We start from the raw sequence: 12,131 nt of genomic DNA on the forward strand, positions 1-12,131 counted from the left end.
AGGTTAGCTCTGTCTCAGTGTCATATCTCTGCCTTCAGCCTCAGGCAGCTCTCTGGGGGAATAAATGCCATTAATCAGAAGGGGCACCAGGCAAGTTCATGTGGACTGAGCAACAAAAACCCATTCTTTCTCTTGGAAAAGATCTCAAAGCTCATGGTGACTCAGCAGCATGCTCCTTTTATGAGGACAGCACAGACTTTGGGGGTTTATCAAAGAGCATAACCATTTCATTTCTCTCCATAGAAATAACAAACTTAAGATAGAATATTATTTAAGTCATGTTTTTTAACTCATAATATGATTATTTAATGATGTTGGGTTGATCTTTGCACCCCCTTAATTTAATAACTTAGAGTTGCTCTTCTTTCACTCACGTACAAATAATCAGACAAAAACACTTCCCAGATAGGCAGATTATTCTGCATTTCTCAATCAATCTCATTCTGTCTTATTAAATTAAAAAAAGAAGACAAAAAATCTGAGTCTTTTCTGTGCCACCTCGAAGCATGCTTCCTGGGTCTTTTAGGCAAAAGCAAGACCTCTAGGATCTCAAATGAAGTTGTCTTGATTTAATCTGGAGAGATTATATCTTGGGCATTTTCAGTGTTGTCATGTTTTTCTTCTTTGCATTTTGTTCCCCATTGCTTGGTGAAGTGAGCTTCAGCTGGTATTTTATGATTTGAGTGGTTAACTCTTCTGATTCTGAACAAAGGACCATACTTCATTCTGACAATTTGTACCCTCCAGGCTTTCCTCATGAGTGGTTCCTTCCCAACCTCTTTGGAGAGAAATGGCGAAAGTCTATTTATTCAGTACTCCTCATGGGTAAAGGCTCTTCCAACCTATAAATAAAACAAATTTAACTTTTACAAGGTTACTGAATGCCATGGACAGTGGGCTGGCAGGCCCAAGGATTTTCACAAAATAGCCCAGGGCTGTGTGTGAAGAGTCTTTTATTGTGATAAGATTTTAACCAAATACTATTACTACTACTATTACTACCAATAATAATTTCCTGTTTGTTGCAGACTTCCTTACTAAAAAGGAAGAAAGCCAAAATTGACCATACCCTGAGAATATGATGGTTGAAGGATTTATGGTCACTTATTACATTTGAAATTGGGGTAAAATCTCCCAAGAATAAGGACTCTAGTGAAAGCTCTATTTGTACACTGAATGCCATTTCATTGAGTATTTACCTCTTGCCTACTGATAGGTTTAAATTTTTACACCAGGACATTTAAAGTGACATAAGAATAAATAAAATGCTATCCTTGCCCATTAATAGAATTCGCAAATGTAGCTAATCATGGTTTTTAATTTTTGTAATCTTTCCTAAATGTCAGAATATAATTATTACTTTTTTTAGTGTAAAGGATGGAAGGCAAGGTAGTGTGAAATGGAAGGGACATTTGAAATCAGACGGATATGGGTTCAAATTTTTACCCTGGTCCTTACTACCTGAGCAAACTTGGGAGCAATCTACTGAAAAATGAAGAGAGTGATAATTACTTCATGAGGTTCTTGTGAAGAGTATAGGTATCAATACTCCATAGACTGTGCTCAAAGATGCAGTTTCCCTTTCCCTTTCCTATAATAAACTCTTATAATAATGCAGGGGGAATAAAAGTTTAAATTGGGGGGATTCAGGAAGGGTTATAGGAAGAGATAGCATTTTACCTGGGAATAAGTAGATCCAAGAAATCAGATAAATTCCTTACAAAGAGAAATAAGAATATGGTTAACTCAAGGAGGAAAGTTTCCAGGATCAAAGACCCAGAGTTAGAGGGAATTAGGAAATGGGGAGGAAACAATTTTAGGAAGAAGAATGGCATCGGCGAAGGCTAGTATGAGGTAAAAACTGCATGTATTGATGAAGAAGATAGTCGAAAAAAGTTATAAAATAGATAGAGTAGAAGAAATAAGGAAGAGGAGGGCAAAATAACATTTATCGAGTACCTCTTATATGCCAGGCATTGAACTACCTGCTTTATATACCTTATTTCAATTAACGCTCACAACAATACTGAGATATGGATTATTAGTTCCTCAGCAGACTTAGAGAGTTCCAATTATGTGCTTAACATAATTACATGACATAACATAACATAAGGTTGTACAGATAGTTAAGGACGGGGGAAAAAATTCAAATCTAAGCCTATATTACTCTACATCCTATTCATTCAGTAGGCCTTTCAGGAAAATCAACTTACTGGTTCTTGTAATCATTTAAGCATGAGATAATAAAGGACTGCAATGGGCTAGTAGCCAAAGAGAGAGATTGAGAGAGAGAGAGAAATGGATAGACAAACACATGGAAAAATGAATGGATGGATGGACATATGGGTGGAGACTGGATAAATGGTAGTATCAATACAATAAAGGAACTGGAAAGAATAAAGCATTAAATATAACTTTTGGTGCTAGAACATCTAGTAAAATCTGACAGCATTAATCAAGACCAAATGCAGGAAGAAAGAACAAGTTACTAAAAAAGGGGGAAACATTCAGTGCTGTGACTCAGACTAAAATTCTATGGGAGTTATCTGCTAAAACACTGCTAAATGAGACTCTGCTCCGGGGATGGCCAGGGCTGCATGGACAGATCAGCCACCTTGTCCCACGGGCAAGTGTGCCTGCTGGTGCCAGACAACAGGACCGACTGTCAGCCTGCATGAGGAGACTCGAGCCAAGTCTGTCACAGTACTCACCACCCTGCTCACAGCAGAATGCGGATGGAAATAGTTAATTAGTGAAAAATTAGGAAAATAAATTCTTCAAATGTTCGGCAGGCGAAAGAACAGGTTGTTTCTCTTTCTTTTGAACTCTGTACTGGCGTCGCTTAAAAACAAATCACTCACAGAGCATACTGGCTGAGGATTCTAAGGATGCCCTCCAACTGTAAAATCCTCATTCATGCTTCAGGTCAAGTTCCAGTGTAACCTCTTCTCTGAGACCTTCTCCTCTGTGTGGCCCTGACTGAATCACTTAGCGAAACAGGAATGCTAAGTTTCAGAATTTCCTTCCCTACATTGTTCCAAGTTAGTGTGGGTCATGAGACATTTTGCATGAGTTTCTGATGGTCGAATTGACACAGAATCCATATTCGTTTTATATCCCAAAGGTCATCACAGGAGCACCAGGAGCTGCTGCAGATCATGCCTGTTGTCACTTATCTGCTGACCTATTGCCATGGAGCAGCAGCCAAACCAGCAGCAACTCCAGTCCCCGCTGGGTCCCCTTTCAGCTTGTCCAATTTCTGAGTCACATATAGGTTTAGCTCCATGAGGAAAGGCATCCCTTCTAGTGGACACTCACATCATTGAAGGTGAAGCTTTGAAGACAATGAGAGCCTGACACAGGTTCCAGATCATCTTGTAATGCTCTAGTTTGTCCCTGCTGCCTTCCACTTCACATCCATCTTCTTTGCCCAATGTCCATTCCATTGACTCCGGGCTCTGCAACCAGTCCCAAAGACCAAGGGTCGGTAAACTATGGCCTACAGGACAAATCTGGCCCATCTCCTGTTTTTGTAAATAAAGTTTATTGGAACGTAGCCATGCTTATTTGTTTGTGAACTGCTAAGAGCTGCTTCTGTGCTAAATCAGCAGAGTTGACTAGCTGCTATGTAAAGATCTTGCAAAACTTGAAATATTTATGCCTGGCCTTTTATGGAAAACAGTTTGCCAAAGCCTGGCAAAGACCACAGTCATACATAGAATGTTAAACCGATTCTCACAATTGTGTAAGGTCAACCCCCTACGTATAAATACATATATGTAACACACATGGCTGTGTGTGTGCATATCCACCCATAGGAATATACAGACATTCATCAGTTTTGTTTCTCTGATCAAACCTTGGTAATTACACAATCTCTACTCCAGCTGATACTTGTGAAACAGGAAAGTTGAATGCCTGCCTCTCCTGTGTTGTCACAGTGTTTTGCCATTATAGCTCTTGCCGTGTTGTATCGTAATCGGTTTGTGTTTCTGTCCATGTAGTCTCTTTCATTAAATGATGAAATCTTAGGAGCACGGTTTCTCCAAACACAGTGTTCAATAAAGAATAATTAAGTGAGTGAATAAGTAAGTGAGTATGCAAGTGAGTGAATGAATAAATGCAGAAAAGAACAAATGGATGATGGTTCTCTTCCTCTCGTTTGGTCTCTCTAGCTTTTCTAAATGTGCGTGGTCACATACCAGCCCTCAGAGCCAGAATCTGGCAGACTGATGTTTGATTCTCAGTGTTGGTGCTGGCCCAGCCTGCTCAGCACGGTGGGCCATGGAGCTCCTTCCTGGGGGCTGTGTTGTCCTCCATGCCTCATAACTTGACAGGGACCAAGTCCAGTTCTGGGCAAGCAGTGCTCCACTTGACAGTGGTGCCATTGGTGGCAGACAGCCTCACAGTCACTGCCGTGACGATGGCCCTTTGCCATGGCTGCTGTAGGAGAGCTGGCAGGTGCTGGGAGAAGGAGCACTGACTTGTGGAAAGCACCTGGTCTTTGCCAAGCATTTTCATGCTCATGGCCTCAATTGAGTCTTACGATAGCAAAGGACATAGAGGAGAACTCAGTGAGGTTCCTCCATGACCTTGGTCAAGTCACGTTACGGCTTTGTGTTTCAGTTCCTCACCTCCTGAGTTCGGAAGTGCTATCATTTTGTGGTTAAGAACTCAGCATCCAATCCATGGCTTTTGACTCCTACTAATGTAGGTTTTGTCTACCCCCATTTTGCCTCTAAAAAAGAAGCCTATTCAGAGAGGAAAATGAGAAAGGAGTGCATGATAACTTGGGAATTCGCTGTACTGATATTGTTGTAAATAAAAATAAATGTAACTAACACTTACGAAGCACTTATGTGCCAAAATCTCTGCTAAGCATTTCAAATGACTATTAGTTGCTACTGCCTTTAGAAATTGAATTTTGTGGGTAGGAGAGTATCTGCGTGTGTCTGTGTCTTATAAGATTCTCCACATAGCACACACAAGAAAAATCAATTCAAATAGTGTTTAATTTTTGAGGGGGCTACCCTAAGTCATACATGCCATTTCTGCATGTAGATATGCAGAAACATACATAAATATATATCAATATATAATATAGATATCTATGTATTTCAATATATCAGTCTATCATATATGTCTCCGCTATTAATTTTCGATAACAATGATAAAAATCATGCTAAGATTTGCTGAGTACCTACCATGTATCAGGCACATGTATTTCATATATTTCATTGAATCTTGTAACAGCCTTTCATAACGGTTCCCCAATTCTGCTTTGGAAGAAACAGAGGATCAGAAAGCCCAAGTGACTTGCCTGAGGTCACACAGCCAGGCAGTGACAGAGCCTAAATTTGAACTCAACTCTGACTCTGAAGTCAACGCTATTTCTCCTGTGCTCAGCAGCCCCAGTTGCAGTGTATCTGGAAGGAATCGGACTGTCCTGTAGCTACATGAACATATCCATATGCCTCGGTGCTAATCCTAAGAGCAAGGTCTTAGATAGCTTCTTAGTAGGTGGATCTGTGGCTACCACCCACAGCCAGACCTTTCCAGAAGGTGTCAATACTTCTAACACATGAGAAAGACTATGTACTGAGTCAGGGTCAAAGCTGTGAGGGAGTCAACGATCGGCACCCACGTTCTCCAGGTGAGAACACTGAGCCAATAGAAGAGAGTTGTCTGGCTGTTCACACAAAGGTGGAGCCTAAACTAGGTCTCTTTAGCAGGTCATCTTTCTACTCCACGGTCACTGCCTCCCCTGTGCTCCTGTCCTCCTTGGGAAACTGAGTGTGAGCATGTGTGTGTGTGTGTGTGTGTGTGTGTGTGAGTGAGAGAGAAGAGAGAGAAGAGAGAGAGTGCGGGCAGAGAGGAGACCCAGTTGAGGAAGGAAGGCAGGAAGACTAGTATCTTTTTTAAGCCAGATAAAGCCTTTTAAATGGCAAGAAAGAAAGGCAACATCTTCATGATGGTTTCCCATCCTGGATTGGAGCAGACGCAGGCCTTTGAGCGCTTTTCTGAGGCTCTCTGCCACCGCTTTGCAAACCCTAGAATTGAGAAACACAGTTAATGAATGCCCTGGTGCTTTGGAGGTAGCAAAGACAAAGCAATTGTGTCACGGTGAGCTGGAGCTGGGGCCGCCACCTCGTTTCCTTTCCCATGGGAAATGGGAGCGTCATGAGCCTTGGGGAGCTTCTGTGATCCTGTGTGTCCGTCTCTCTGCCCCTCTCTTCCAAATGCATTTAGAATCTAATGATTCTTCTCCTGGCATGAATTGAAGTGATCCCTCTCCACACCCCCCACTCCAATCGGCAAGGATTCGTCAGTGTGAACCCTGCAAAAGGTAGGCAGTAAGAGCATATGGAAAAGGAAAAATCCAGGGTGCTCCAGATTCTCACCCTCCAATATAATAAATAACGTGTGAGATGGGGCTGGGGGTGGGCAGGGAAAAGATGCATCATTCACTTTCATTGAGGTCACACTGCCCTTCTCTGCTCTTTTCAGAGAAAAGCTTTTTTTTTTTTTTTTTTTTTTTTTTTTTTAATACATGCACGCCACACTCACTCACACGTGCATGCTCCCTGCAAGAAGCCAACAAAGCATTTTGGTCATCTATAGGCCCCTCAGCTTCTTCAAAGTTGAGTAAGATTAAAAAAGCCTGACATCTCCGAGATTCCTCAGCAACGGTTTATGTACCTGCATAGGCAGATGAACAAGAGACTGGGGGAGGCATTAAAACACATGTACGTGTATGATGGATAGGAGAGAGAGAGAGAGAGAGAGAGAGAGAGAGAGGAACAGAGCAAGAATATGATACAGATCAATGTCTCCCCATATTGGGGGAGTCTTTTTGTTTTAGGCCACAGTGGTAGTGCATTGGAAGGGTTCTGGAATTTCAGAACACAAAGTAGCAGTTTTAAATAATGAGAGAAGATTCCACATGGAACGCTCATCTGGCTGTGGCAGCCTGTGACTGAATGAGAGAAAAGTGCCCTAGAAGCTATTCATTACGAATTCACTGGAAGCTCTCAAACGAGGCTGGCAGAAGCTGAAATTGAAGTGGTCTCTGACCTAATTTTCTTCTGCATGAAACATCTGCATCAAGGCTCTCTTTGATGTATTCCACTTGGCTCTGTCTACGGGATTGTATCACATGGCCTCCGTGTTGCCTCCTTATTGAAAGACATTTCCAGCCTGTGCAAGGTAATGCGATGTTACTGTTACCCAAGCTAATCACTCAATGTGCTCCTAAAATAGAAACAATAGCAGTTCAGAGACAATGTTGTCTGCTGGCTGTTCTGCAGCCTGGGCTCCTGGTTTTCCAACTTAGATCTGTGGCATTCGCCTCATGTAATTCCAAAACAAAGGAGAGGGAGAAGACAGGCAAAGCCATGCAAGATAATGTTGAAGGACCAGCAGCTTTATGTGTGAGAAGCTCCATCTTATTTGGTCCTTCAAACCATTGACTAGGATTGGGGGGACCGTTTACAACCACGCAGAGCCCTACTGAAAGACATCTGCCTTGAGAAAGGAAGGATCTCTTGATGTGGGTGTTGCATTTATTCTAAATTCAGATTGACACCCTCAAGTCAGATTGAGAGAGAGAGAGAGAGAGAGAGAGAGAGATGGGTGTGCACTGAATGTTGAGTGTTTTGTGATTCTTTAGTGATCTATGAACTACCTTTAAAAATTGCCTTTCCCCTCTTAAGTTCTCCCAAGCTAGGTAGCATGCAGGAGCAAATTTTAAAAGGCAATAATGATAATAATCTTTTTTTTTTTAAACAACTGTAATGAGCATCTTCTTTATCCTGGCTGAATAGCTCTTGCCTTTCTCCATAAAGGTTTGCTGCACAGACTTCGTTAATGGTGTGCTACTGTCCCCCACCATCCCAGCATTATGTGAATAACGGTGGTGTCTTTGTGTCCCACCCCCTGAAGAAGAAACCTTTGAAATTCTAAATGACTGTGCTGCAGGTTTTAATGTCTGCTTCTAAGAAAGAATTGAGAAATGCTCACTCACCGAGCAAGATGCAGCACGCCTTTGAAAAGCCTTTCTGCCTGAGTCCTCTGTCCCACGAATTTAGATGAATATACATTCTTGTAGATGCCCCCTAGTTCTCTTTATGCCAGAAAGAATTACAGATGTGATCAACAGCCTCCTTTTGCCCAAATATTGATACCTGCCCTCCCCTCCCCCCCTTCTAGTGTTTCTGCATCAAACAAAGCAATACAATTAGAAGAATTTGGGAGCCCACAGAATCTGAGGTCAGGTTCTCTGCTGGGGAGGGCACAGTGGGAAAGAGTCAGATATGTGGGGGCACACTGTCCTACCTATTAAGGAGATTTCTGTAGAGCCCATTTGTGTTGGGGCCACAAGGCAGGCATCTTTGTTGATCTGATCCTCCAGAGTTAAAGCAGATATCCTCCTCTGCCAGGAAGCCTTCCCTCATTGCCCTCACTGTACTGAGGCCTTGCAAGTGTGCAACCCGCCTGAGCGACCGGGTTCTCCACTGTTGAAGCACTTAGAACTCTGTATTATCTGTCTCCTCTCCCAGGCTGTGACGTCTTGAGGGCAGGCACCATGTCTTGTCTTTGTAGCCACAAAGTCCACCACATGTAGGCTCACTGCAGTTGAGACTTTCCAGCTTTTAGCATGGAAAGTCTGGGGTCCTGGGAATCTCCTCATCCCTGGGAAAACGACTAGGTACACAGTATGTGCTCAATAAGTGTGTTAAAAGCATCAATAAGAACAATGTTATATCACCTTTGTTTTGTAAATAGTAAACTCCAGGGTTAGTATTGATCGCCCACAGTACTGATTAGTATTCATTACCCACAGTATCTCTCTGCTAGAAGGTGAAAATGTCAACACAGCCTAACTCTCCCAGTTGTCATGCCCACCTAACAAGCAGCAGACCTGCCAAATCCTGCAGCCACAGAGTCAGAGTTCTGGACTATGAAGGGAACCTGATGCCGTCGGGTGCTAAATGTTATTCTGTGCTCGGGCTTCCTCAAGGGTCTTATTGACAAACAGGAGACATCTCTTACAGAGACATGAGTTGTCATAAGGTGTGGAGAGAGAAAGAGGCGTGGAGAGACGGAAAGTTCAAGGGGAAAAGAAGAGGGAGGAGGGAAAGACAAAGCTCCAAATTGCTGGTGCTCAGCTTTCATGGAGATCCAAGGATTATCAGGACCTGCAAGGCCGTGTGTGATCTGGTCCAGACTCCCTTTCTAATTTCATCCCCAATGACTGCTTCTTCACTTACCCCATTCCAGCCAGAGAGGCCTCCCTGCTCTTTCTCAAACACACACATGTGACCTCTTGGACATTGTAGTAAGTACTCCCCTACTTGGAATGTTCTTCCCCTAGATATCCCAGCCTCCTTCATCTCCATCCAGGCCCTTGTTCAGAGATCTTACCTTACCACCCAGGGTAAGTGAACACCTCTCTCCTCATCTCTGCTCATCCTCTGTCCCTGCTTTAATGGTCTGCACAGTCCTTACCACCTCCAGATACACTGTATATTTGTTCATTGTCTATCTAGAACGGTATTATCTAATAGAACTTTCTGTGACAATGATGAACTCTACATCTGTATCCTCCAGTGTGCTAGCCAGAAGTCACAGGTAGCAATTGAAGGACTTCAAATGTGAGTATTTGAGTACTTGAATTTTGCTGGTGAAATTGATGAACTAAATTTTAGATTTTTTACACTCGTATTAATTTCATTTCAATTCAAATAGCCACATGTGGATAGTGGCTACCAGTGAGGTTCCAGAAAAGTCATTGAGAGCAAGAATTATTTTCTCAGTTGTTTCCTGTCATATGTGCCAGTTCCCAGAGCAATGGAAGGCACATGGGGGGGACTTGAATAAATGTTTTTAAAATAAATTAAAAGTCTGGACACGAAACAGCCATCTCTGATTAAGGAATAGCCTAACAAGCCAGGCTAATTCTAAATCTGATTTATCCCAGGTCAGGGTTCAAAATGACAACATGCCTGAGAAGACCCTTCAGATGCAGAAGTTGTCACAGGGGCTTCCTCTGGTCAAAATATTACCTCCCTCCCCCACCTCAGTTTCTTTATCTATTGAATTGGGAGGATTTGCCTCTTGGTATTTAGATCGGTCCCTGAATAGGTGCTCAATACACTGAGTTCTCCAGTGACACGAAAAGCGTATGTGTAAGCATATGGCTATATGTAGAAAAGCACTTTGAAGAATGCTAATTTGTGATGCTCTTGCCAGTGATTACTATTTTAGAGGAGGGGGATGATTTATTTTCATTACAAAATGAGTCTTTGCCTAACCAAAAAATTCCGCAACAGAATTTTCTGAAAATAGCTAACTCCTTGATGCTTTTTAAGTAAGGATAATACGTGAAAAACCCAGGGGCCATGCAATTTATTGTACAAAGCAGATTCACCTGTATTTTCAAGAATGCTCTAGGATATTCCTTTGACTTAGTTACCTTCTCATAACATATTTTTTCTAGAACTTTGCTTTAATTTAGTGGCAATCATGGAAGGGTCTGGCATTCATTCCTTCTCCTGGTTTCAGCAAGTTTTTATTAAATCCCAAATGTGCCAACCGCTCTTCTTGACACTGGGAATATACTTTCACAAAATGAAAAAATTGAATAAGGTAATGCATATGAAGCTTTTAAAATAGTACCTGACACACTAAATAACCAATGACAGCTGTTGTTGTTGTTGTTGTTGTTGCTATCATTGTATAGAACTTGGAGTCCTGTGGGGCAAGGAGACAAGAAACAACGGAACACGTATATGACCAGAACTATCTCCAGTGTAAAGTGCTATAGCAAATATAAAGTAGGGTATAGCCTGTGACCTCAAGGACAGCACCTGAGGCTTCATCCCAGAGTGGCCCACTGTCCAGCTATTAGGTAGTAGGATTTCCGATCTTGCTTACAGAGGTAATAAGATCCTGCTTCTGGAATATTGTTGAGTCTGCCTCAAGTGGCTTATGAAAAGTGTGGTCAGACCACTTAAAAAGACAGAGAATTATTATTTCATCTCCTTGATTGATTTTTTTTCCTACTGGCCAATTAATACTGTTTAGTAAATGTCTGTAAATATGGCCCAAAAAACACTCCAGCAGAGGAAGTGATGGAGTTTCTGGGGCAGGGGCTACTTCACATTAGGTAGTCAGTGAACACTCCTGCTAGGAGGGGAGGGAACAGTCCATGAATGCCAAGGAGGAACCAGATCCAAAGATCTAGGGGCACAGAGTGAATTCTAGTTAGTAGACATTGATTGAAAACTGCTTGGAGCAAATATAATACTGGGGCAATGGAAAGACAAGAAGGAGGGTAAGACAAGTGTCTCCCTTCAAGGACTTTACAGTTTGTAGGGGGTTTGAAATGTAGCCACTAAAGCAGAGAATGGAGAAAGCTGTTGGAGAAAATCTAAAAGAACTGAGTTGGAATGAAGAAAGGATCCCACTTCATCTCACTCGGCTGCCTCCTCTTTTTCATCTAGCTCCCCCATCTCCCTTCCCCCTCCAACACCACCAGCATTCACCCGAGCTTCCCTGAGGACAATAGAGAAGCAGCCCTTGATGAGGCTGGGGGGATTCTCCTGTCTGCCTCCCAGCCCACATTTACCTCGCTTTGACTTTGCTCGATGGAAAATAAATCACAGCCACTCCATTCCCAGTCACCGTCCCCAGGGAGCTGAGCCCTCACCTCCTCCCTGGAGCCTGCCTGCAACATGGGGTTGTCAGGTACAAAGAGAAAACCTTCAGAGACCCACACCCCATTTGGAGAGTGAGGAGGGTCAATGGGAATAATTGCTAGCCGTTGAATGTGAGCGGCTGTAGAGGGATTGGAAGGAAAAGGTTTCAGGAAGGAAAGAAAGAAAAGGAGGGAGAAAAGCCCTGGCCCCCTCCACTGCCCCCCCTCCCCGAACCTCCATAGTCTGTGCACAGAGAACTGCATGGTGGTCTGGGTCCTTGTAGAACATTTGTGTGCCGGACAATAGCACAGCCTGGCTTCAGATCATCAGCTGCTGTTTTCTGGTTAGCTCTCCCTTTATGTGACTGCACAATGCAAGCCTTCAGTCACAGTGACTCTTGAGGAATACATCTGGTTTTTTCTTTCAGACGCT

The 12,131-nt window shown here is 42.8% G+C and overlaps 1 long non-coding RNA gene across 2 annotated transcripts; it reads right to left on the reverse strand.

The window, feature by feature from the left end:
• Positions 1–319: 319 nt before the first annotated feature.
• On the reverse strand, positions 320–12,131 carry LOC140641813 (uncharacterized). Of its 2 annotated transcripts, XR_012038408.1 has the most exons (7): positions 11,934–12,131; positions 11,630–11,728; positions 10,678–10,752; positions 8,335–8,703; positions 8,024–8,122; positions 5,205–5,276; positions 320–842 (listed from the first exon to the last, which is right to left on the reverse strand). It is a non-coding gene; the product is annotated as an uncharacterized lncRNA (long non-coding RNA). The 2 variants fall into 2 exon arrangements; XR_012038409.1 differs by lacking the exons at positions 5,205–5,276; positions 8,024–8,122 and having other exon boundaries at positions 11,934–12,130.

This window comes from Canis lupus, chromosome 10 (assembly GCF_048164855.1).
Source record: "Canis lupus baileyi chromosome 10, mCanLup2.hap1, whole genome shotgun sequence".
NCBI classification, from domain to species: domain Eukaryota; kingdom Metazoa; phylum Chordata; class Mammalia; order Carnivora; family Canidae; genus Canis; species Canis lupus.